Here is a 27,246-nt window from a genome sequence, read left to right as displayed (position 1 = left end):
GCTTGAGGAAAATGAGGGTTGGTTTACAACCATATGAGATGTACTTGAAAATGGCCGAAACTGGGCAAACTTACCTGCAGCTCCCTCACTCTGTCTTGTTTTGTTTCAGTTTTAGTTTCCGTGTAATGAAGGAAAAATGTTATTCTAAACTAAAATTGACTGTTTTTTTTTTTTGTTTTTTTTTTTGGTTTTTTGTTTTTTTTTTTTGCGGTATGCGGGCCTCTCACTGCTGTGGCCTCTCCCGTTGCGGAGCACAGGCTCCGGACGCGCAGGCTCAGCGGCCACGGCTCACGGGCCCAGCCGCTCCGCGGCATGTGGGATCCTCCCGGACCAGGGCACGAACCCGTGTCCCCCGCATCGGCAGGAGGATTCTCAACCACTGCGCCACCAGGGAAGCCCAAAATTGACTGTTTTTATAACAGCTGTTGGAGAGAAGTACAAGGAGGAATAAGGCATTTCGGGGGAAAATGTGTTTCTCTACTGCTCTTCGCCTTTTGTAAAGACGGAGAAAAAGAGATAGAAATAAAAGGCTAAAATTTCAAAACTTTGGCCAATTCCTTGGTATTGCTATTGGATGAGACCCAGGTTAGAAAGCCCTTCCTTTGAGCAGAAATATTAACAACATTTAGGATAAGCAAAAGTAGACCCAGAGTTTCATAGTGCATGATGAGTGTCTTCATTTGAATTTCCAGGTAAGAGGAGCAGATAGTCCAAAAGTTAGGGAGCTCAGGAGCGGAGAGAGACAGAGGGCAAAACGTGGGAATGGAAGTGGTGAGAGGGGGCTGCCGCCTGGCTAGAGGCTGGGCCTGCAGGGAACGTAGCTGGTGAGTAATCCCCGGAACGGGAAGCCACTTTCACAACAGGGATGTTTAATTTCCCACGTTAAGTTGATCGCACTCTCACACGGTAAACCCTTCTTTTGCCCTCTTGTCTTCAGCAAAGTCTACTCCACCCACAAAGCACTGCATGGATTGTTTGGGGGAAAGCATTTAAAAGAAAAGGGGCTCTGTTTCCTATGTGTGTCAGCACAAGGATAAGAAAACAGCCATAAGGGGCAAGTTCAGATAAGAAGGGAACCCCAGCAAAAGTGATTATGAGAATATAACCCGCACATACCTCTGGATGCATGAAGTGGTTAAAATCTCTAAGAGCCAGGTGACCACCACAGACATGGAAATTGCATAAGGAATGCAGATACTGAACATGTTGTATTAGCTTATTGTTCCACCTTTTTAGAACTATGGATCTGGGTTTAGTTCATGGTGAAGAAGTTCATATCAACCATATGTGCTGTTTCAACTAAGCCTTTTAAAAGCCTTGGATTATTGTTTATATCATCAACAGTTCTGATTTACATTTACAGTGATCTCCTGAGTGTACTTCAGTAGCTGAGTTTATACTTCGGGCAAAAAGAAAAATCTCTTTTAATGTAGAAATGTATGCAACGAGGTATACAAACAAAGATAAAAACCTCAGAGCCCCCAGGTAACTGGTGGAGTTTGAGAGGAGCTATGATACATTTACAAAGAAACTAGAAGAGTCTTCTCTGGAAAATTCCAAGTGTAAATTAAAAGAAACAAACAGACAGATATAAACAACAAAACAGTCTTTCCTGGAAGTGAGAGAATAGAATTAGAAACATAGGGTTTCTTCTGGCCCTGAAATGCTTTGATTTCTACAACTCCAGGACCTCTTTTCTTTGAGTCTAGCCAAAGGAGTTTGCTTACCCTCCCCTTTCCACCGTGAAATTCTGAGGTTTACACAGTGTTTCATCACTTCTGTTAACCTTACTGGCTTTTGAGCAAGTGACTCTGAAAACACAGGCTGCCATATATAAAGTGTCAGGGCTCAGGCAACATTTTATTTGCCAAATTCCTCACAATGTGCGCTTCGAACACACACCCGAGGGCTCTTGGCTGTGGCCGTCTGTTAGGTTTGAAGACCGGATTTCAATACATTGGTGCCTGGACTTATGCACTTTCAGTCCTGTCTTTTGCGACTCCTCGACCACAGCAAAGAATCTTAATCTTGGAATTTAGAAAGAAGTCCAAGTCCTTTGTGCTTTTGTTCCACATCCTGCCGTCTCCATACATACACCCTTTCACAGCCTCTGCCTTGGGGTCTTTTCAGAGAACTAATGGGCTGAGTTCAAGATGGCATTTGAGTGGAGGAAAAAGGAACACACTTCTGTCCTAGGTGAGCTACTCTCTCCTTTGAGGTTCCCGAATGAACTGTAAGCAGAGAACCTTGCCAGGGAAACAGGTACTTGTTTTACTCTGAGACTGGGCCCGAAATCTCTATGTATGAACCCCTTGGGGTTGCCTGGAGGATGTGACAATCTTTGTTGTTTGGGCTAGTCATAGGTGAGTGGCTTATAACTAAATTTCTTACTTTTTTCCCCTTATTCTTTTAAAAATTTATTTATTTATTTTTGGCTGAGTTGGGTCTTCGTTGCAGTGCGCGGGCTTCTCATTGCGGTGGCTTCACTTGTTGTGGAGCACGGGCTGTAGGCGCGCAGGCTTCAGTAATTGTGGCTCTCGGGCTCCGGAGCGCAGGCTCAGTAGTTGTGTCTCGCGGGCTCTAGAACGCAGAGCTCAGCGGCCATGGCGCACGAGCTTAGCTGCTCCGCGGCATGTGGGATCTTCCCGGACCAGGGCATGAACCCATGTCCCCTGCATCGGCAGGCGGATTCTTAACCACTGCGCCACCAGGGAAGCCCTCCCTTAGTCTTATAAAATGACACTTGACTCAGTACAGAGGATTGGTGGGCTTGTGGATTCTGAAGCCAAGGCAGCTTGCGTTTGAATTGTCACTTAAAATAGTTGCTTTTTTCTCAACTCCTTCTTCCTGACCCCAAATTAACCTTTCTCACCGCTGTTGGTGAGTGCCGTGCCCATCTCTCCACCAAATTTGTGAAGCACCCACTGTGTGTGGAATAGTCTGTCAAACCCTCACGTGTTTGAGTGTGTGTGTGTGTGTGTGTGTGTGAGTGCGTGTCGGGTGTTGGGTCGGGTGTTGCTGGTCTGCCCTTTGCACATCTTGGTCCCTGCTCTTCGGATGAGCCAAGAGCCCACCATGGACCATGGGCTCTCAAGTGTAAGGAAGAGGAGAGCTTCAAGGACAGGCACCGACCATCAGACTACAGGCCTTTGTGCTCCCAGTTCAAGCAAGTTCTTTAGAATGATTTTATTTTGTGAGTTTTGCCTGGGAAGATACGCCCGGCTTATCTTCAGAGAATGTGTGGGCTCCAGGGGCGGGGAGGGAGAGGAGGTGGCGTCACACAGACTGGTGCCAGACTCTCATACAGACGTTCTGAGGTCCTCTGTCTTCCTTGTAGCACAGGGAAATGGCATGAGAATTCACCAAGAAGTAGCAATGGTCTTACAGATGCAACAAACACACGACTTCAACACTGAATACAATATCTTAAGGATATATGGAGCCTAACCCTTCACACCCACGGGCAGTCTGGTCTCTTCTACAGCTAAGGCATTAATTCATCCCTCTTTGTAGGCGAAGGGAATGACTTTCCAGTCAATGGTCATACAACTGCTCCTGGGTCAGACTATAAGTTGCAGAACCATATCTCTACCTGGGATACGAGGAGAACTCTTTAAAGCTTTGCCCAGGACTATTACCTGTACAAGAAACTCCCAAACTCCTGAGTTTCACTTTTTTTTAAAAAAAAGAAAACATGGGGATAACCTAACAATAAGAGATCTGGAAAGAAAGGAAGGGAAGGTTTTCCTTCCTTGGCCCTGGCCGTCGTCTCCCATCAGCTCCCCGACCCGCAGCACGCGTGCCCCCGCGCCCAGTGGGCTTTTCTCAGTGGAAGCGTCAATAGTCTCAGGTAGTCGCCAGTCAATATTGTCAGACAGAAAACCAGAAGTCTAATGGACCTCCGCCGTCCCTGCAGCCACTGCTGCCACACGGTGTCACTGTTGAAACACAGGCCGGCCCGCTGCCCCGGTGCTGTCTCCTTTGTCCCCAGAACTGGGCCTGGGCCTCCCAACCTCGGTACCCCCTCCCGAAACGACCTGGAAATCCGATTCGATCCCTGGCCGCTTTCTGCAGCTGCTCCTCCACTCAGACACTTCCTTCCATGGGCGGAGTCACCATCATTGATTACATGTTCCTACATGACACACAGGTGCTTGAGCTACCTGTCTCAGGTGTGCAGATGGAGCCCACAGACTCTTGGACCTTCCATAGCGGTGATCTCGGTTCAGCTTCACTCATTGGTAGCACAGCTTTTTGAGTTTAGACACAGCAGGGGTGATCTGATAAAGATAGCTCTACCCGTTTCTTTTCTTCCTTCAGACCCCCACCCCCCTCGCCAAAAATTCTTTCTTGCTGTTGGGTGTGTGGGGAGCCGGTTTACTCAACTAGAAGGAGGAAGGATGGAGATTATTGCCTCTACCCCCTGCTCTCAGATCGGGCATAAAAGCCTTCCTGTTTTTTTTTTTTTTTTTTTTTGCGTTACGCGGGCCTCTCACTGTTGTGGCCTCTCCCGTTGCGGAGCACAGGCTCCGGACGCGCAGGCTCAGCGGCCACAGCTCACGGGCCCAGCTGCTCCGCGGCACGTGGGATCCTCCCGGACCGGGGCACGAATCCGCGTCGCCTGCATCGGCAGGCGGACTCTCAACCACTGCGCCACCAGGGAAGCCCAAGCCTTCCTGTTTTTAAGGTCCAAGTCTTTCTCTCAGAGAGGGGAAGAAGATTTCCTTTGTATCTCAAAAGTCCAGGGCCTTCTTTTGAGTAATCACTTTTTTTCTTTTAGAGGGAAGGAGTTGATATTTCAGGGGTGGCAAAGCAACGCAGCCTGGAAAGGGGAAAGTGGGTGTGGGCTTTATTATGGGCAGGTGACACATGTGTTCTGGCACAGCTCTGCTGTGGCCCCAGGCTCTGGGAAATGCTGGTGTGCAAAGTGGAAAACCAAGCCCAGGTCCTGCCGCTGGGCCGACCGGGTCAGGGCACCTGAAGCACAGCTTTCAAAGGATCTGATGGGTCTGAGCCTGCAGCTGGTGACTCTGCTCTGTTTTGTTGATGTGGGGAGGGCCAGTTGGAAGACCAAGGTGAGAAGGAAATGTCCGCTTCCTTTCTTAGGTCTGGACATTTGTGGGGAACCCTTGGGGACACAGGATAGTCAGCTTCTTTGACTATCCAACAGAGAGGGAGAGAACCCCCGAGAGTTTGAGAACGGACCGACTTCAGGTCAATCTGGCATTTGGGTGCCAAGCCAGATTAAATTGAATTTGGAGACATTAAGGTGATGTGAGGTTGCATCCTAGTGCAGAGTAGTAGCCATAGAATTACCCACATGCCCACAACCACCCATCCAGGTTCAAGCCTCCTCCTGCCTGATCAGTTTCACCATCTCGGGGGAACCAGAGTCTTATCTTTTCAACCTCAGCACCTCTGAGTTTCAAGTGTGGAAGAAACCTTTTCCTCCCTCAGATCAGCTTCACTTTCTGTCTCCTGACTGGGAGATATTTTCTTCAGAAGAAATATACACCTGCTCAAGTACACTAATCAAGTTACATCAGAGTTTTACTATATATGCATTTATTGTACTCAGGTCATTATTGTATGGGAATGTGACCATTCCTATGGAATAGCAGCCCTGTCCCTGAGCCTCTATTCAGTAAGTTTCCCTTGAGCCTCTGGTAGACTTATTAATAGCATTTGTCCCAGAAATTGTTTGGAAATAGTCTCTGGTCTATGCCCGAGACAGGGTGCTGGGCAATTTCCTACGCTCTCAGCTGGTGGCCCGTCCCACTCCACTCTTCCTTCCCAAACTAGTATGAATATTTCTTTTCCCTTTTTTCTGGGCACCTGGGGCTTTTCTCTTTACCCCTCATGGATCTAATGCCTGCCGCAGACTGGCTGAGAAAACTTTTCTGGTCCCTTCCCCATTTACGTCTCACTCTTATTTCGTAACACAACCCCTGGATGAGTTCATTGTCCTTGCCCTGTACATTACAGACTTGCTCGGTTCATATTCCCTTTGGCTTGAACTCTGCCTCCTTTGGAGCTGAGACTTGGAGATGGGATCTGTCTGGATTTACTTCGGGCTTGGTTTCCGATTTTCAGATCATTTGCACAAACACCACTACGTCTCCCATTTCCTTTCATTCACCCTTCTGATCTTTGGATTTTGACCTTCTTGTCTCTGTTCTTCATGTGCCATATGGCGACCGCTTCCACGGGGGCTAGTGTAACTAGTTACCTCACTACACTAAAGCCTGGGCATGTGTCACGGGATTCTACCAGAAGCATCACAGCAAAATGGTTGGACTCCAAGCAGTTAATGGCTCCTCCTATCATAGGAGCTTTACGATATTTAATATCATCACAGCATGGAGAATGTTTCTGCTGGACCAAAAGGGGGCAGAGAAGAGACTCCTGTTTTTACCTTCAGTGTTCGGATACATGGAAGACGTGCAGCCTTGCACGGCTTTGCTCACAGGTGAGAGCCACTGGTGACACTCATAGTGGCCAAAAAGAAAAAAAAAAAAAAAAAAAGGCAGATATCCCAGGGCAGGTCAACATGGGAACGTGAAGGATACAGACTTGTTCAGCCCAGAGCTTGCTATGTCAGTGTGTCATTACTAATTCATAGTGAGTAATTAATATGCATAAAACATTACGTGTCTTTCTCGACAGATCCTTCTGGCATCTTAGCAAAATACCTCCCTCCCATCAGAATGAAAGAGACCAGTCCATCACCCACTGTTCTTGTCCTTGATTACCCTCTCTCTCTTTCGGTGTCTTCAACCTCTTGCTTTGTCTCGATCTCTTGCCCATGAGCTGTTAAACACATCCCAGTCTCTTGCATCTTAAAAAAGCTTTCCATGACTTGCTCCCTAACCTTTGTACTCTGAGAGTACCGCCCCTTATCTGTAGCTGGACCACTAACCATAGCCTACAGGAGTGGCTTTGCCCCGCTGCCTGCTAAAATAAAAAACTGCTATGACCTGAGTAACCAATTGCAGTATCAACACTTGAAATGTTTGGGGGCCATCATACAATGCTAGAACCCCCAGCCCATCTGCCCTGAATCCTATTGTGCCTGATTCCCTATTTGCCCCAGAATTCCAAACGTCTGCAGGCATTTGCTACCACCTCAAATCACCCTTATATTCTCTGTGTGCCCCTAATGTCTCCCAATCTGCAACCCTCCCTCCTTTCCTGTCCCTGCTTCCTGAAGTTCCTGCTCTGTGATTGGCCACATCCCCTCTGGCTTAGTCAGCTCAGGCTGCTGTACAAAGTACTGGGGGGCTTAAACAACAGACATTCATATCTCACAGTTCTGGCTGAACCGAGACCAAGGTGCTGGCAGATTCTGTTCCTGGTGAGGGCTCTCTTCCTGGTTTGTGGACTTATCACTGTGTCCTCACAAGGAAGAAAGAATGAGCTCCAGTGTTTTCTCTTATAAAAACACGAATCCCACCTCGTGGACCCCCGCGCTCATAACCTCATCTAAACTTAATTAACTCCCAAAGGCTCCACCTCCAAACACCATCTCACTGGGCATTAGGACTTCAACCTGAATTTGGGAAGGACGCAAACATTCGGCCCATAACGTCCTGCTTCTGGCCCCCCAAATTCATGTTCACCTCTCATGTGAAATACATTGATCCCTTCCCAATAGCGCTGAAGTCTTAACTCCTTCTAGCATCAACTCTAAAATCTTAAGTCCGAAGTCTAAATATTATCTAACTCAGAAGTGGGTGAGACTTGAGGCAAAATTCATCTCCAGCTGTGAACCTGTGAGACAGGCAAGTCATGTGCTTCCTGGTGGCATAGGCCTGGGATAGATGTTCCCGCTCCAAAAGGGAGAAACAGGGAAGAAGGAAGGGGTGATGAGTCCTGAGCAAGTAAATATTCGCTCTTAAGCCTCAAGAATAATCCTCTTTGGTTCAATGCTCTGCCTTTGAAACCCACTGAGGGGGAGGTCCTGACTCTGATGCTCTGCTGGGCAGAGGTCACGTCCCTGAGGCTCCAGGGGACTGCCATCTTGCCTGTTGAAACTGAGATGAGGCCCCCCCTTCTTTGAAGCTGAAGAGACAGCCCTGATGATCTCTGAACTGCCTTCTGGGTCATTCTTCCCTTGTCTTGAAGAATCATGCACATTCGCAGCTGAATACGTCTATGGTCACAGACCCACAGGATCTAAGAAGTGTGACGCCTTCCTTCATTTTGTCCCATCTTCCCCTGCATCCTCAAGTCTTTTTTTTTGGGGGGGGGCATTCCTTCCACTTGTGGCCCTAACGGATGCCTGGAAGGTTTCTGAGGGCATTGTTCCCAGTTGGAGGCATTGTTTTTCTCTCTCATGCACCACAAGCTTCCAAGACACTTGGTGGGGTAGGCATCCTCCTTAATTCTCATCACCACTTCTGGAACGTTAAGCTTTCTCTTTCTTTTCCTTCCTTCCTTCCTTCTTTCCTTTCTTTCTTTCTTTTTAAACTTCATGGCACGCCATTGGATTCTATCGTGCTAGCACTCAGAGACCCAGCAAGGAAACAGATGGCACATCAAAGTAGGAAAATTCAAAGAGGGTTTTAAAAAGGGAGCATTTACAAAGATGCAAATAGGATATAGAGAAACCACATGGAATAGTGCAGAAACCTGGAGCTAGGAACGTTGGTGGCCTCAAGAAAGACAGGAGGGAATTGTTATCAAGACCCAGGACAAGACACTCATGTAGGATTGGCTGCCTTGACTTATTAGTGACCTTCAGCCAAGAGACACAGTCAGCCTGATGCAACCTGGGGAAAAAGTACTCAGCCCTCCCTGCCTCCAAACTCCTGAGAGGCTCTCCGATGGCCGAACCAGAAGCCAGAGGGAAAGGGAACCCGTTGAGGTTTTCCCGATGAGTCTCCGTGTATGCAGATGACAGCCAGTGCAGTCACTCTCTTCTCTCCCTCACTGCTTCGTCCACTGGCTCCGGGCTCCATCCTTCATTCCAGAAAGCTTTCTGGCTACAGCCTCCCCCCTTTCCGTGAATCACACCATCCTTCCCAGAGACTTCGACGTCCTGGTGCATGTCCCATCTGACATGCTGGCCTCTCGGTCCCTTAACCAATATTTCCCCCATCATCCTTTCCTCCCCTCCCCCTCAGACTCGCACTCTCACAGTCCTACCTGAGACGTGTCATTTGGAGAAAGTGTACCACCTTGGAAATCTTCAATTTATCCCAATGCTGCAACCACCACCTTTCCTGACAGCTCACGGGCTCAATTCATCTTACTGCAAAAATTCTTATCAATGAATTCTCTCCAGTTAACCTAGCCCGGTGCTTTCTCACTAACACTCCCCGAGCCCCCCACACACACCTGTTTTCACTTTCTTCCTTGTGCAACGCAGAGCCCATGGCTTATCATTATTACTACTCTCTTGCAATCTCCTTAACCTTCTTCTCTTTCCTTTTGTCATTTTTGCGTGGTCAAACCCGGGTCTGTGACGACTCAACCATCCAACCATGAGTTCTGTCCTTACACACAGATGAACGTTGCAGGAGGAGAGGAGAAATGCAGCCAGGCAGACTGGTTTCCCTTTAAATAAATTAAAAAAAACTCCAAGGTGGCACTCAGCCCCGCCTAACAGCTCAACAGGCTTTGACTTGTAAGTTTCTCACTCTTTAACTATTTTGTTCCTTTTCCTTTCTCCACAAACTGCTTATTTCCCCTGCCTATACTTTCATCCGTACTCTTAACTTTGAGTCTTCTTTCACTTAAACATTGGAATCATCAGCTAGGAATTTCTTCATCTTTTCACTTCCAAGTCCAGAAACCTACCCACACTTCTTCCCTCCAGAGGGAGGGAGAGATCATTTTCTAAAAATTCAAAGCTTCCAACCCTTCATTTGGGTTCCGCATCCCATCTCTTTTAGCCCTTCTCATACTCTGTGATGAACTCTCCACCCTCCAGCTGTACTTCCCTCTCTTTCAACTGCACCATTCCCACAGGAATACTCACTTCTTTTTTGTCTTGGCTTGTTACACTTCACTCCATGATTTCCTTCTCCCTCATTGACAGCTTTTCCTCAGGCTCCTTTCCTGGAATCTCCTGCAAGGAAGTGAGTGTCTTAAAAGCCAGGAGAGTCATTGCTTTTGGAGGGAGATAACTGTGACTGAGGGCTACTGTGGGACTGGTATGCTTGCTTTTCGTGATCTGTGAAGCGGATACGATAGTGTGCACCTCATAATAATTCACAAAGCTATGTCAATCAAGTAAGTAGCATTAAAAATTTACACAAGGCTGCTCATAATTTCCTTTCTGTCCTTTTAGTATGTGCAATATCTGTAGTGATAACCGCTTTCTTCATTCCTAACTGTGTGTGTGTGTGTGTGTGTGTGTGTGTGTGTGCGCGCGCGCGCGCGCACGTTCGCGCATGTGCACGCTTTCTCCATTTATTTTTTTTTTGGGGGGGATGCAGAGTTTAGTAGTTTTGTAAGTTTTTCAAGGCTTTGTTGATCTTCTTTATTTTAATATTCATTTTGTTGATTTCATTTCTTTGTTTTTCTTCCCATTATTTCAGCAATTTGCTATTCTTTTACTAAATTTTTGTGATTAACTCAGCTCATTAAAATTCAGCCTTCTTTCTTTTCCAATATAAACATTTTAGACTGTAAATTTCCCTTGAATTTCTTCTTTAGCTGTATCCCATATATTTTAATGTAGTATTTTAATAGTATTTTTCATTTGTTAAATATTTTAACAAATTTAATCAATTTCCACTGTGATTTCTTCTTTCACCATGGGTCACTTAAATGTATATTACTGGTCTTCCCTGGTGTCGCAGTGGTTGGGAGTCCGCCTGCCAATGCAGGGGACGCGGGTTCGTGCCCCGGTCCGGGAAGATCCCACATGCCGCGGAGCGGCTGGGCCCGTGAGCCATGGCCGCTGGGCCTGCGCGTCCGGAGCCTGTGCTCCGCAATGGGAGAGGCCACGGCAGTGAGAGGCCCGCGTACCGCAAAAAAAAAAAAAAAAAAAAAAAAAAAAAAATGTATATTACTTAATTCTAATATATGGGGATTATACTTATTATTTTGCAATTTATTTCTAGATTAAAATTACACCTTGATTAGTGTAACTGCACTCTATCCTTCGTATCTCTAAAACTGTACTATTTCATATCTTTGAAATTTGTGAAGACCTCCTTTATGCCTGATCATACATGCAAATTTTATAAATGTTTCAGACTTGCTTGAAAAGAAGATATATTCTTCAATGTTGGGTGCAGGATTACATATTTATATATCTGTATCCATTCGTTAATGTTAATTATGCTGTTTAAATCTTCTATATGCATATTGATATTTTGCTTGTTTTATTGAAAGTATTAATATCTTCCATTATGATTGTGTGTTTCTCTACTTTTCCTTATATATGTGCATGTTTTAATATATTTTGGAGCCACATTAATATGTGTATACAAATGTAAAATTTGTTTTATGTTTCTGATAAGTTCGACTTTTTATCATTATGAAGTAAAACTTTTAAAATTTAATGTCCACATAGTGCCTTTTTTAGTATTACTTTTTCTTTCTGATTTTTTATGTTGCAAGTGTGCAACGTAAAGAAGTTATAGTTAAAAACAACTTATAGTTGTCATTATTGTTATTGTTCTTTATCCAATCTGAAAGCCTTTGTCTTTATCTGAATCTTTTTCTATATTTACACTTAATATATAATTAATATATTGGGGTTAAAATTCTCCATCTTATTATGTGTAGTTTATTTGTTGACTCTATTTTATGTTTTTTTTCTTTTTTTACCTCCTTTAGGATTGATCATTTTTATTTATGATCATACTTTCCCACTATTTTGGAAGTCATATACTATTTTTATTATTTCATTGTTACTCTGGAAATTACAACATGAATTCTTAAATTATCAAAGTCTAACGTTAGTTGATATTTTTTTTTCTCTCAGGAAATGCAAGTATCTGAGAAGACTTTTTCTCCACTTATCCCCTACCTGCTCGAATACTATCGGTAAGATGTATTTCATTTCTCTTTGTATAGAAAATGAACCCCATAAGACACTACTGTTACTGGTTTAGAGTCAGTATTTACTTAGTTTACCTCTTTTACTTACCACTTTTTATTTGTTCTTCATTTCTTCCAGCATCTCTAACCTTTAAAAATGTGATCATTTTCTTTCTCCCTGGAGAGTATGTATTGCTTCCTTTAACATAGGTTTGTGAATGGAGAATTTACGACATCCTCTTTGATTCTTAGCCATATCTTTGTCTGTCTAGTGGTACGCTGCATAGTTATTTTTTTTCCATTTCACACATTCTGCTTTAAGCCTGGCTTGAACTGCTCTTGAATCTGTCCTTCTGGTTTTTAATAATTTCAGTTGCATGTTTTAATTCTGGAATCCTGTATATTTACTTTGATATAGATTTCCTATGTCTCTTTTCATATTTTCCATTAGCTGACATTTTCAAGCTTGGCTTTAGTAGTAGTAAGTAGGTTACTTTTACTTGCTAGATTTTAATGATAGATTCTAACATTTTCCACCAATATCTAGCTCCACTTCCTACCTTAGGATTATACTTACCTACCATGTGAAACTCAGGTCTGTGTGACCATGGGAGCAGACGTGATGAGTGTCACTTTGAGGCAGAAGCTTTTCGAGCCCGTACGGGCTTCACCAGCTTTTCTTTTCTTCCGCTGCGGTTATTGGTAATATTTCAGAGAGTGACTCTTCTATCAGCCTGCTACCCAGCATGAGGGCAATATTGCTGGGAATCAGTGCTACCATCCTTCTTGTGATGGACAAATGACAGGAGACAGAAATAAACGTCTGTTGCTTTAAGCCACTGACATTCTAGGGTCGTTTATTACTGCAGTGTAATCAGATCTATGTGATTGAAACAGAAATTGGAATCAGGATTGAAGTGATATTGTAGCAAACAACCTAAAATACGTGGCTTTGGTTTATGGGCGAGGCGTTAGTTTGCAACAAAACAGATAATAGAGGTTAGAAGAATGGTGATCCACGTTATGTAGTGGCAAATGACTTAGTAAAATTGTTGCATGTGCTAAGTTAAAGAAAAATTTTATGTCTAATAAATTTGTAGCTTAATGGGAAAACAAACTCTTAGCAGCGTGTGTTGGCTGCATTGGAAAGCTTATTACAAGGAAGAGACAAGATCAGAACAATACTGGCTGTTTTGCCAGCAAGACTGAAAAAGAATAGAGACAGCCTATAAATTCAGGGACTTGTAGGTTGAAAAGAGAAATGTTTCTGAAACTCAAACATTGAAAGATGAAACTGAGGAATTATTTGAATATCAAAGGCCAATTAGAATTTAGTTTCAGGGTAAGGATCCAATGAAGAGTGTGGTTGTCACCATGATTGTTCAAATTTCTGAATAGATTACGATTTTCCCAGTAAATTCTTTTATTTGGGCAAAGCACCTCAAGAAAAAGAGACTAAGTGTGTGGCTCTCCCATCAATGTCTTACAAATACAAGACAGCTGCATTTATACTGGGTGTAGGGCACGGGACAAAACAAACTGATTGGGATAAAATAGATCTTAAGCTGCCTACGTTTTTGAAAGAATTGTCCTGCAAACTGTACTGCACAAAGCGCCACCAGCTTGGACTTAAAGAGATGACAATTGATACTTAAGAGGCCACTTAGAGGCCTGCTACACGTGGAATGTTTGTGTCCTCCCCTAATTCATATGTTGAAACCTAATCCCCAAAGGGATGGTATTTGGAGGAGGAGCTTTTGGAAGGTGACTGGGTCATGAGGACAGAGACCTCATGCATGGGGTTCGTGCTCTTATAAAAGAGACCCCGGAGAGATCCCTTGGTCCTTCTGCCATATGAGGACAGAACAAAAAGTTGGGCATCTATGAACCAGGAAGAGTGTTCTCCCTAGACACAGAATCTGCTGGCGCCTTGATCTTGGACCTCTCAGCTTCCACAACTGTGAGAAATCAAATTTCTGTTGTTTATATGCCACCCAGTCTCTGGTGTTCTGTTACAGCAGCCCAGACAGACCAAGACGGTCTCCACAGTTCCACCAGAAGGAGGCTGGCTGAGAAGCCCAGCCCTCCAGGAGGGCATAGACTTCAGTGCTCTCGCAGGTTGTGGTCAAGGATGCTGGTGGCACAGAGGAGGATGTCCGCGTTGTTGAGCCGAGGGGCACGGAGAACGATGGGCTGGGGAGGTACTCCAGAGAGCAGAGCACATCCTGCTCCGAGACCACAAAGTCTCTCATGGCACCTGCTCACGGGATTCTGGAATTGCTAATTACTAGTGACTTCTGTGGCTCTCATGTTTTCGCTCTTGCAGTGCAGGAGAATGTATTGGTATCACCCTCTCCCACTTTCTTTTGGGAGTGTGAGGAGCAGGTACCTTGTCTCTTTAGCCCCTGAGTATCCAGATGAAGAAGAGCCACATCTAGATTAGATGCAGAAACTCGTGTGTGTGTCTCTCAGAGATCCTGGCTTAAAGCAATGATGGGATAGAAATTTGGGATTTCTCCCTCGGGGACAGTTTGAGTGCACTGTGCACTGAGAAAGGAGAGGGAAACGAATATTTGGTCTTTAGCAGGGTAGGACCTGAGCAGTTGTATTACTGATGACCAGTTTCTGGTCTCCCACCTTTTTAAGAAGACTGTGCTTCCCAGCTCCACCAAACCCAGCTGTGGTCATAAGAATTGCACTAGGCAGTGGAATCGGAGCCGAAGTGATGTGTGTCACTTCTAAGAAGAAGCTCTTAAAGCTTGTGCATGATTTCTCTGCTTTCTCTCCCCCTGCCATAGGAAATATTCCAGATGGCAACTGCCCTGCCGTACTAGGTTCTTAAGTGAATACACAGGTGATGAAATTATTTGTAAAAACATTTCGAAAGACAGGGTAATGTTATCTTCCTCTGGAGAGATTTTTTTTTTTTTTTTCCTTCTGGGGCTGTCCGTCCAGTTGATTTGAAGCTGGACTTCCGTCATGAAATCCTTGGAGTCATCCTTTTTGCTGGGGTACAGCTTTCAGGATCCAACCTTTGGCTGGTTCTGGACTCTCTGACTGCTGCCCCCAAAGCTCTGGGATATTGTCCCAAGTATAATTCAACCTTTCAGTAGTTAGCTCCTAATTGATAAGTGTCCCTAGAATAGAAGCAGTGCCATATACAGGGCTAAAATCTCTTAATTATTTTCATATCCAAGACCTTGGTCTAGAAGTTCCTTTAATATAGTATAGTATAGTATAGTATAGTACAGCATACTGTAGTATGTATGTTTTAAGAGGAATATGTCTTCAGCTGGAGTGTTAGAACAAAGTATCTACTCTTCCATTACTTTTAGCTAAAGTAAATTTTATTCCCTATATTTCCAGGTTCTCATGGAGGCAGTCACTGTGTTTTCCAGGTACCGACAGCATTTGTTCCCTTGACCGATCGTCTTCATCATTTACTATGATAAAACTTTTCTAATTCATCATGTTTTCTTTTTTCCCAGGCTGCCTAAAAACTCAAATTTGAAACTTACTCACATTGATCAAATTGAGGGTTGATTTTGTACTTATTCTATTGTTCTGTATTCTTGGAAGTATGTTGTAATAGGGTGACTTTGTTCCATACAAGGGAAAGAGGCAGACACAAACAACTCGCAGAAAAACCACAGGGCACACACAAAAGTGGAAACAGTGTATTTTGTCATGAGGAAGCAGACTTCTAGAGCACACAAATTAGTAGAACATGTATTGGGTTGGCCAAAAAGTTCATTTGGGCTTTTCCAAACCATCTTATGGCAAAACCCGAATGAATTTTTTGGCCAACTCATAGAATATAGCTCAGAAAATTTCAGCAGCCCTTGATCATGTTCCAGACATTACTCCATATCATGCTTATCTGAATAACTCCCTAGCTGCACCCATTTCCTCTTCATTTTTAAAAACAGAATAAGAAAAAAAAAACAGAATAAGGGAGTTTCTGGTAATAATTTATTAATCTTTATATTACCTAAAGAAATGACTCAGTAGCTATGCAATTATTGTCTAAATTTTAGTCTAGATTGCCTAACACTTTTATAATTCATCATCCTATTTTGTCCCTAAGGTTAGTTCAGTACCAGCCTCTGTGTCCTCGGCTGCTCCACTGGTTCCAGTGACTTTGTAAATGAATAATTGTCTCTATTACATCCTTAATCTAATATAGCGTGATTTCTCCTTCCTGAATCAAACACTAACGGCAACAATCTTTGTTTCCTGAGAGTTAAAACATAATCTTTACTTTTATGTTTATTTAAAAGCCATAATGGAAATCTATTCTCTTGTCTGCCATGGGTCTGCCAACATTGTCCCATTTTATCCATGTGGTTTGAACGAGCGCTACCATGTTATTACACACTTTACACCCACGACCCACTTTCAGTTTGCCCAGAGGTGGTCAATTGACCCAAGCTGAATCAATAAGAACATTTCCCTGGAATTTCTAAACTTGGGCCTGGAGAAAAAGTTTCAAACCTTCTCTGTTCCTGAAGCCTCAGGGCTTCCAGGAATCATTTTTTTCCACACTTGTAGAGGAAGCTGCTCTGATAGAATACAGGACACACTGAGAGAAACAGAGATAATAGATGGAAAACCCATTTTCCTTTCATCCTTGAGAATCAGTGAAATTTTTGCTCTTCTCATACTTAATGGAGTCAAGAGTTAGAGTTGTGTTTCTGTCACTTGCAACCAAAAATGTCTTTAACAAGAAAAAAAATATTTCAGACCATGTGAAACTGCTCAGTGGTGATGGCTAGTCTGTAGTAGGCCAATATTGATGCCAGAGCATTAGGAAAAGTTTGCAAAGTCATAGAAAAGTTTGCAAAAAAAAAAAAAAAAAAGGCAATAGAGAAGTAAGAGCTGTTATTTTCCGTAGTAAATCAGAAAAAAATAGATGCACACCCCCTTGTTACTTCTTCCATGTAATCTTTGTTGATAAACACTTATCATCAAAGTTGATGACATTTAGATAGTTAATACATATGGCACAGTATTAAGTTACCCTTCCTACTCCAATCACATGGCAGTAAGGCATATACTATAAAAACCGGAAACCAAAGCTACATATCTAGGGTCAAAAATCAAGACTGATATTTTCATGAACCAGAAATAGAACAGAAACTTTCAACAGAGGTGGAGGTGAAAGCCACAGCGAGGCTCAGATAGGGCAAAAGTAGCTGGGGGTTTGGTTCTTCAGGGGTAAAGGCATCTGGAGGTCAGGAGCTGGGATGGGACTCCCCGTCCCGTCTGAACATGGACTCTGAAACGCCATTGTTCTTGCTACCCCCTGGGACCTGGGAGGTTATGAGCTTAGGAAAAGAAAGGATAAGGGCAGCCATGGCATGGTCAAGTACCACCTTGGGGTTTGGATGCACAGTATCCTGAATGTCACTGAAGCTTGTGAGTACCAGCTGCCATCAGTTCTGGTCTGGACTGTGATTCTGGGAAGTGCTGGATAGAGGCAACCACTAGGGAGAGTGAGGGAGAATAGGAAAGAGAGAGAAACAAAAAATCTAAAGAGAAACCTTCTTATGCACCTTCTAAAAGCCAAGATTCCAACACGCATTCAAATCTCATGTTAAGAAACACCACTAAGAAAATCAACCGCCAGAATGTGAATTCAATCCATGTTATATTGCCATGCTAGAACAATCTGACAGAGACTTTAATGTATGCTTAAGATGCTTGAGCAGAGAAACAAGAACACAACTCACATCAAGCATGAACAAGAAATCATGAACCCAAGACATAAAGTAATAAGGAATCGTTATTTCTGTGTTAGAATTTCCAGGAAAAGAGAATGGAGATAATGGCAAAGAATAAATATGTGAAGAGGTAATGACTGAGAATTTTGGACTTGAAGAGTCTCCACTGCTTAGAATGCAGGGTCAATAAAGATAAATCCACCCATAAGCACACCATGGAGAAACTGCAGATCATCCAAGAGAAAGAGAAAAATCTTGAGTTACCTGAGAGTAAAAATTTACCATGTGCCAGGCCCTATGGAAGCCTCAACGCACCATATTCTGAGAGCACAGCACTTCTAAATGAGAATAATTATAAAAAGAAAATAATACAAGAATCAAAGACAGAAAAATCATTTAAAAGATAGAAATTATAATAGATGTATAGTTAAAAGACAACACTTATAAGTTATTGTGAAGAATAGCGTAAAATGAAAATACATTTTATGATTTCACAAATGAGTCCAATTTTAGATATTCAGGCATAACACTGGGGCGTGTATGGGGTTAAGGACGTCTTTTGCTCATGGCTTGCTGGTTAACTTGTTCATTAGCTATAACTCCAGTGTGGATGGAAGTGGTGGAGAGGAGGTGAGAGGAGGTGTTGGCCTTGGCAAAACCGCACAGGAGTTTACTCAGCCACATTTTGTGAAAGTGGTCCAAACCTGTACCACAAGCTCAGGTCCCTAAAGCCAGCGTTTTTAAAGAAACGCCCACAGGGCTTCCCGCGCAGTGTTTGGGAGTCCGCCTGCCGATGCGGGGGACGCGGGTTCGTGCCCCGGTCCGGGAGGATCCCACGTGGGCCGTGGCCGCTGGGCCTGCGCGACCGGAGCCTGTGCTCCACAGCGGGAGGGGCCGCAGCAGTGAGAGGCCCGCATACAGCCAAAAAAAAAAGAAACGCCCACAAAAGCCTTTTTTGCAGATAGCACCATGTTTCTCCCTTCTTTTTTAAACATGACAAAAATGAATGGTCAATTTAGGAAAAATTAAGTTTCCAGAGTTGTGATTATGTGTGTGTTCGTGCAGGTTCCATGTTAGAGAGAGGAGTAAGAGAGGACAGAGAGACGGGGACAGAGAATTAATGTAGATGGTCTGAATTTTTAAACTTTCAGTGGTTGGTCTCACATAGACAAAGCTGAAATCCTCTAGAGACTTGGAAACAGATTTTCTAGCACTCCTAGAAGCTGGCCAAATTTCTCATGAATTGGCTGGCTAAATGCCAGAATTAATATCGGCAGGCATGCGTGATATAGATTTGCAAATATTTTGTAAATCAGTAGAACTATTAATCCTCAAATACATTAGATTCAGACCAGTGGTCCACTCTGCTTTTGGTTGAATGCCATTCTGATTTTGTATGTTTGAGATAAATATTCTTCATCTGCAGAAATTGACATTTATTAGGTTGGAGAGACGTGGTGCTTGAGAATGGACTCTGGTACAAAGACATTTGGTCAGTGATGAGTACTCAGGTTTCAGGAAACGACAAACAATTTATTTAGAATATCATCAGGCATCCTCTGGGCTCACCAATTAGAAAAAGGTGGAAAATAAGCCGCAGTTAATCTAAACATCAAACTTGGTACTGTATTCAAAACTTACCATTCCTTCTGAATCTATCTACTTTGATCAACCTTACGTGTCTGTACACTTTGTCTTTAGAGATGGATGCCCTTGGTCTCATGGGCACTTGTCACGGGTCTCCTTGATCTGGTGGGTGCATTAGCAGGAAGGCCGAGCTTTCGGTGCTCCGCCAAAACCAGAAAAAAAAGTCTCCTCTGTATGAACCAATCAAAAAAAGGCACCCCTTCTAGGCTGACCAGTCAGAAAAAGCATAGCTTCTGGTGTGACCAATTAGAAAAAGGCACTACCTCTGGAGGACAAATGAGAAAAAGGCAGCCCCTAGGGGGGAACCAATTAGAAGATGTCCTTCCTAGTCTAGGCTGATGCCCGGGGTATTGGCTTGACAAACGGAGCCCAGCTTGCATTTTAGTCCTGAATTACACCCCCTGGGTTAGCTGCCTTTGAACTTGCAATGTCTGGAATTAAACGACCATGTTTTGCTGCAAGGAGAGGTATTTTTTTCCTCTATTGTGGGAAATAAAGCTGAAACATTATTGATGGATTTTCTTTTCAATTTTGTTTTTTTCTCCCAGATTTTGGTGCCTGCTGTTGCTAATGTTCATACTGTAGTAAAGATGATATGACTATTATCAGAAAAGTATATTTAGTAACTTTAAGCTTCCTATAACAATATTTCATATGGCTCTACCTTGAATATCAGGACTTCCTGCCTTCAATTACCTAAACATATTTGAAAATCTCACTTAAAAGTATTGCCTTAATGGAATTATAGTAAACACAGTTTACTAATGGAACTTTAAAATAAAGACATCCAAACACTTGGGAATGCCTATATAAAACACATGCTGATTTAAAAAGCTAGAAACAGGGCTTCCCTGGTGGCGCAGTGGTTGAGAGTCCGCCTGCCGATGCAGGAGACACGGGTTCGTGCCCTGGTCCGGGAAGATCCCACATGCCGCGGAGCAGCTAAGCCCGTGAGCCATGGCCGCTAGGCCTGCGCGTCCGGAGCCTGTGCTCTGCAACGGGAGAGGCCACAGCAGTGAGAGGCCCGCATACCGCAAAAAAAAAAAAAAAAAGCTAGAAACAAACAAAAATATCCTAATGTGTATCAGAGCTTGAGAACTATCTGTTGATTAAGAGAAAGTGGTTAATATTGAGGTTACAGTATCATTTTTGTATTTTTTTCTGATTTTATCCTAATTGTAAATTCTTTAAATATAACCTAAAATATTGGTCTTGATGTGCTTGACTAATTACTTATGTATTGTTTATTGCCATGTTTATTTTTAAAAAACAACGTCAATGTTAGGTAGTAATTATCCTGAGCCTTTATACCTGTGTGTATTCTATTATTTATGTCATTCAAACAAGTAATAAAGTAAAATGCATTATTGTCCAGATGCCAGTAATACTTTAAACCAAATCAGTGTTCAAACACAATATTTTAACATTTTTCACACCTGCTGGGACAGTAATTCAATTATGTGCACTTAAATCTGCAATATCGTAAATGTTCATGAGGCTGTCTGTTGACATGAACAAAGAAATGGGACTTTCTTCTCATAATCGTCAGAATCTAAGTTTACATGGAAATTCAGGACACGAATTATTAGCTAGGCATACATCTGAGATTATTAGGGTGCTGTAGTTAAGTGAGTTAAATAGCCTTAACTTTTGACCTCTGGAAATTTATGATCCAACAGACTTGTGCCATTTATTTTTTGGAATGTAAATTCTCTCTGACTTGGCATTTTTCTTCATTTACTTTGTAACCTAAATGGTAGAACATATGACACATTTTTTTTGAATTGCAATTTTCATATTAATTCTGATAAACTGCTCTATGAATGACATATTTTAACTTAATGACAGGAAATTTTGGTTTACAAGCAAAATAATTCCATACATTTTCTTATGTGAGCATTGAATTTGATTTTATAAACCACTTTTTTGAGGAAATATGAGAAATAAGCCCAACAAAGTTATTTTCGTTCAATTCAAAGTAAATGTGCTACAGATTCAACTTGATTTTCTCTAAAAAAATGGATTGTTGGGTGGGGTGCTCAGCAAACATTTATAAGAGGGAATACTGTTTACATGTTTAACAGTGTGTAATAAAACATGTGGATACTGAATTGGAGGTTGCATTATAACACCAGATGTTTAGATATTATTAAGTTTACCATCCCAAACTCAAAGGGAATTGTTTATCAATGAAGTACCAGGTACCCGGAATCTAGGCAGAGAAAACAATGTATCCATCTGAGATCAGTCAGGAAAACTGAAACCATCTGATATCTCAGACTTTCAAAGTGTTTTAATATGGGAACTGGGGACTTGGAGCTAATGGAAAAGCTGAGAATGAGGGACGCACCTCTTCTCTTCAGCCACGCATTCAATACTGTTATTCCTGTTCTGCAGTTATAGCCGCATTTTATAAAGTGAACTATTGTCCAGGACAAATAATATTTTGAATTTTGAAATATACAAATCTCTGCCCAAATGAGAAAGTTTAGTGGACAAATTTCTCCTGTAAATTTAACATGATACCCTCAAAGTTGTCTTATTCAATAGTTACAGAGATTAAGGACCAGATTCCACATAGAGAAGATGCAGTTTCCCCTTAGAACATTTCAAATCATGGATGACAATGCTTTTCAGCTGAGGGCATACTGCCCTAGAATAAGGCATAACAAAATTTGGGATTAGTGTGAGAAAGTAGAGTGTTGTCTGAAGTAGTTGTATAAAGTTACCATTGCTTTGATTTGGTTTTAGTAAAGATGTTTAATTCATATTGAATTTAAATCACATTAAAGAAGGTTTAATATGTGTAGCAATAGAAAGCATGGGTTATAAATGTCCAGAGACTTTGATACGATGGGCCAGGCTGCACAGGTCCTCAAATTGTTTAGGGCCAATCCTACCTGTATAAAGTGAACTCCTACCTGCCTTAGAGGATGCAAAGAAGGGTCCTCTGCACTCTTACCGGGCTGTACAGGAAATTAGGGCTTTACTGTCAGGCATATCTGTGTGGACTGAGATAAAGTTCCTGTGGGTGAGAAATGAAGCCTTGCGGCATTTTGCCAAGAGCAGCTCATATTTCTGAGGACTCAAGGGGTTTCAACCTGCTTTGGCCTCTGTATCTGTTGGCTGGTTCCCCACAGTTTTATTGTTATACTCACCGGCATACCAGGAACAAAGAGGATTTTTTCTTATATTACTTTCTAGCAGTGGGGGGGGGGGTGTCTTAAGAGGTGATAATTAATTCTCCATCTTCCCTCCGCTTCTGAGTTCAGATTCAGTTCAGAAATATGGTCACACAAGTTAGAAAGATGGAAATAAAAATACTAGTTTTATTGCTGATAAGGTTGTTTTGGGGAATGAAACTGAACCTGTGGGCAAAAACTGGTTTCTCTGACCATTTCCCCCACGTCTGAATATTGCATTGACTGCGCAAGGAAGAGTTGGGATCTGGAGAGGAGGCACATTTACCCAGAACCCTTGCCTTCCCTCTGCAACCCTGTCTTGGTTTGAGTTTCCACAGAGAACGAAGATCCTAATACAAGTAGTTTGTTTTTGAAAGAAGACAGTACATGAGCAAGTGTCGAACGGTGTAAGGAAGGGGAGAGGGCCAGTGACGCCTTAAGCCAACTATCCTGGTGGGAGACTGTGTCTTAATTCCACAGGAAAGCTTTGGGGAAGAATGTACAACACATGCCTCATCCTTATCCCTCCCAAGGGGTAAGGGAGCTGGTGTGCTAATTCTGTAAGTGCCTGGGCACAGGGGACTTCTGTGGTTTGAAACAATTCCTCAGGTTCAAAGATGGAGATACTGGAAGGTGAAAGCCAAGCAAGAGCACACTGATGTGCTAGAATGAAAGGGGTGTGCATGGGGCACGGATGATGGTGGCTACGAGGCCCCATGAAGAGTTCAGAGGGAGATCAGTCTCCAGGCCTGCTTCTAGAAGACCGGCTGTGGGCTTCCAGGCTGACCCAATGCTTCCTGCAAGGAGAAGCTGAAGCAGAGTAGTCTGAAAACATTTTGTAGGCAGGCAGATCCAAAGAGAGAGAGAGAGAGAGAGAGAGAGAGAAGGCTGGGCCACTTAAGTCGTTCCATTTTCATTGAGAGGTTGGGAGGTGGCAGCGAGAAGGACTGCAGTTCCCTTACCAGGAGCCAATGGAGGAACACGGAGAGAAGAAGAAAGTGGTGTGCTCGCTTCGGCAGCACATAGACTAAAATTGGAACGATACAGAGAAGATTAGCATGGCCCCTGCGCAAGGATGACACACAAATTCGTGAAGCGTTCCATATTTTTGTAAAGCAGAAGCTAACACACCATTGTAAAGCAATTATACGCCAATAAAGCTGTTAAAAAAAAAAAAAAAGAAAGTGGTACTACTGAGTAGTTCAGTGATGTGAAATGGAGAATTAGTCCTTAAAACATGATAATAATTGTTAACATCACCAACAGAGAAGGAATAGGTGTGCAAATCACAAAAGGCGCCATCTTTTCGAAAAAGGCTTACACGGTAAAGACACTGAGGTCCTTGTCTACGCATTGGTCTTCTTTGTCCTTTTCTGACCAAGTCTTCTCCCAATCACTTTTCCCTCTGTCTTTCTTCTGCTTCATTGTCACGATCCTAAGCTCTGAACTGTCACAGGCTACATGCGATGGGCAGGGAGCAGGGCAGAGGGGACGAGGGGAAGTAAGATCTGACAATGGGACGTTTGCACTGGTGGTGAAGATAAGCAGGAGTGGCTTGTAAGAGGCAGCTAAGAGATCAGTAGCTGCGACAGTGATTGGAAAGGAGGGTGGCAGCCTGTGAATCAATCCATAGGTTATAAGTCATGTACTTGTGTCCTTTATCCTTTTAATATAATTAAATAAGCCGAATATTTAGGTGTATTGTTACTAATACCAGACCAGTCCGTAAGACAGTAGGGAGGATAAGCTGCTGAAACAGAGTCACACAAAAATACGGTGGCTCAAACCAAATAAAAGTTTCTTCTTCTGTCATCTAACAGAACAGAGGCAGGTGGCGAGTCCGGGATAGGCTGGCTGCTCTGTCCATGGGCCTGGGTTTCTCCTATCTCGGTACTTCATTCCTGGGGTGTGTTCCTGTCCACGCTCTCAGAGCCGCTCACACCGTCCCTTTCAGCTCATAGCAAAGAGAAAAGAGAGAAGTGGAAGACGAGCAGCTTCCTTTGGAGAATGTGACCCGGAAGTTGAACACGGCACTTCTGCTCACAGCTCATTGGTCAGAATCTAGTCACATGACCCTACTGAACTGCAAGGGAGCTGGGAATTCGCGTCTGTTTGGATATCCATGTGCCTTTCCGAAAGTGTGGCGGGGGTGGGATTTTATGGCTAAAAGGAAGAATGAAGTAGAAAAGTAACTTGGGAACAATTAGAAAAAGCATGGTAAGAAAGTTACAAAGATTTTTGATGACTAATCTCATGAAAGTTTGTATGTCCTATATTAAAATACAATATATATTTTATTGTGTTATGGTCATTACACTTACCTTTAGGTTTGCGTACTCTAATATGCTGAATGTAAATTTAATTTTTAAGTGAACTTGATTGTAAGTACTGGGTTTATTTTACTTGAGCCTTATGACAACACACTCTTAAGATTTTTCTCTACCTATACATACTACAGATGTTACTGTCAATTTTACAGTTCCCATGAGGTTTTCCTTATTCTCTTTAGTGCAAAAGCTTACATTTACTTTCTAATAATTTCCATTTTTATCATCTGTTATTGATTTGGATGTAGCATGGCAAAGGGTAATTAAATATTTTGATGTCTTCCAAAACAAAACTTAAGGGTCAGAACTCAGATTGGTGTGAGTATCTTTGGATCATCCCTAAACTGGAGGCACACCATCCTTGGTCTTCTTTATTGTGTAACTGGAAATCTGGTTTAATTTTATGAATTAGCATGCACCGTGGAGTCTTGTACAGTTACTTTCAGAGGGTAAATGCTCAATAAATATTGGTTGAATAATTAAACTGGGTTACTCAGAGCTCATTAGAAATGATAACTCCCTTGGAACAAAGGTGACCTGAATCAGTGTTAGGCCATCTTTTTCAGACAAAAGTACTTGGTATTTTTTGTTTGTTTAATAATGTGATTTATAGCCTATGTAATGTAAATAAATAATGTATCAATAAATATAGAAAAAAACGATAGAAATTTCGTTCATTGGAAGAAAAGATTTCTCCTTCCTTTAAATAGCATAAAAGAAGAGAAGCAACCAACACAGTGCCTGACATAATAGATTCTCTGTAAATAGTAGTCACAATTAATTACCTTTTATGTTGTTCCTTAGGTCACAGGACAAAGAAGTAATAAGTTTTCCACCAATACAAAACAAATCATAGCTTTCTGGCAGTCATTCAATCATTCTCTATTTTAATAGGGATCAAATTCACTGTCACAACGTAGAGAAGAGAGTCCAATTTGGAAATGCAAGAAGAGCTCGTTTGAGAAATACCCTGTCTACACAAACTTAGCATATGGAAAGATACAATAGTTACCGAACAGGTCCCCAGATATTACTTGTGAAATACCCCAGGGAACTCAGCAAGCTTTTACAGAACTTTCGAGCTGTGTGAGTTCAGAAGACCTTGCTGGAGAATATTTTTTATCCAACTGTCTCTCTGGCATATGTCCAGTGGTAATATATTGGGATATTCTGGAACCCCTGACAGGACACCAGAATGTTATAAAAGCAGCATGTGGTAAGTGACCCTGATTGATTGATACCAAAAATTCTTTCCTAATGAATTGGCAATGTTATTCCATTTTACCTCTTTCAAAAAAGAATCACGCTTTTTTTCAGCCTGATTCTAAGTCATTTGACGTTATATCCGTGGACTTTTATTATTCTCTTTCCTTACTTCCCAAACTTGATTTAGACTGCAATTAATCTTAGTAATTTCTTTAAAGCTGTATGACATGATGCCTTAGGCACATTGAGGACATTCATGTTTAACTTTCAAGTTTCTTAACTTTCATAAAACTTGCTTGTGTTAAATTCTTCTTCCATCTTGCTTAAAATCAACTGACATTTCCCCAAAGGGTTCAAGATATTGGATACAAATTTTGGCATCTCAAAATTCCTCCTAAATATTAGAAAACACTAGCAGTGGGAAAGTTGTTTATTACATTTTCATATTTTAATAACTGATAATTAAGAAGTTAATTTTTTAAAAAAATCAATCCTCAACAGCATAAATCTACATCTATTTGTTTATAAGATAGTTTGATATTCCATGCAGTAGAGGTAGTAGTTTTAATTTTTTTGAAATTAAGATGGAGCTTCTAAATATATTTTTTAAAATTAAACATTTGATGTCAATTTTCCCATAAAAGTGGAAATAGACCAGCATAATGTTAATTCATTTGCCTAACAGCAGTGAGAGTGGTCAATTTTACTTTTCCAAAAGGCTCAGTTCACAGATATGAAATGCTAACATTTATTAATTTTCACTAGCAAGTACACTGGAGTTTGTTATATTATTCTTTGAAATAGTTTGTACTATTTTGTACATTATATTTTTTCCTAAATAAGAGAAATCGATAGCTTTGCCCTAAATCTTTTGATTTTCTGGGAAATTAGGGAGTTGGGTTGCATCTTGATGAAAGAGAAATTTTGTCCGTTTTGTTAGGTTAGATCGTGGTGGCCGGTGACAACGTTGTATATTAGTGTAGCTACGTGAACGGGGGTGGACTCGGTGTTAGTTCAATTAATGGGTGCAGAAACAGGCAATGAGTTAGTGTGTGAATCAAGCAGAGTACTTTCTGTACCAAAAAAAAAATGTGAAGATAATAGGTTTTCTGTCTAGAAAAGGCATAAATGTTCTCACTGACATATGACCCTCCTCAGCAAAGT

The 27,246-nt window shown here is 42.2% G+C and overlaps 1 protein-coding gene, 1 long non-coding RNA gene and 1 other non-coding gene across 3 annotated transcripts in view; all 3 read left to right on the top strand.

The window, feature by feature from the left end:
• LOC136792845 (uncharacterized) overlaps nt 1-16,826 on the top strand; it is a 29,783-nt gene extending 12,957 nt beyond the window's left edge. The window contains exons 2-4 of the long non-coding RNA XR_010837335.1: nt 11,942-12,003; nt 15,364-15,395; nt 15,486-16,826. This is a non-coding gene — a long non-coding RNA (uncharacterized lncRNA). The remainder of the gene's footprint in view (nt 1-11,941; nt 12,004-15,363; nt 15,396-15,485) is intronic.
• Nucleotides 1-27,246, top strand: part of FGF14 (fibroblast growth factor 14) — a 718,038-nt gene that overhangs the window by 65,915 nt on the left and 624,877 nt on the right. The gene's annotated exons all lie outside the window — the stretch shown is intronic.
• Nucleotides 23,553-23,659, top strand: LOC131743578 (U6 spliceosomal RNA). Its single transcript, XR_009331850.1, has one exon. It is a non-coding gene; the product is annotated as a U6 spliceosomal RNA (small nuclear RNA).

Source organism: Kogia breviceps, chromosome 16 (genome assembly GCF_026419965.1).
Source record: "Kogia breviceps isolate mKogBre1 chromosome 16, mKogBre1 haplotype 1, whole genome shotgun sequence".
NCBI classification, from domain to species: Eukaryota; Metazoa; Chordata; class Mammalia; order Artiodactyla; family Physeteridae; genus Kogia; species Kogia breviceps.
The sequence above is the reverse complement of the archived record's forward strand: the minus strand, read 5'-3'. Positions and strand labels throughout refer to the sequence as shown.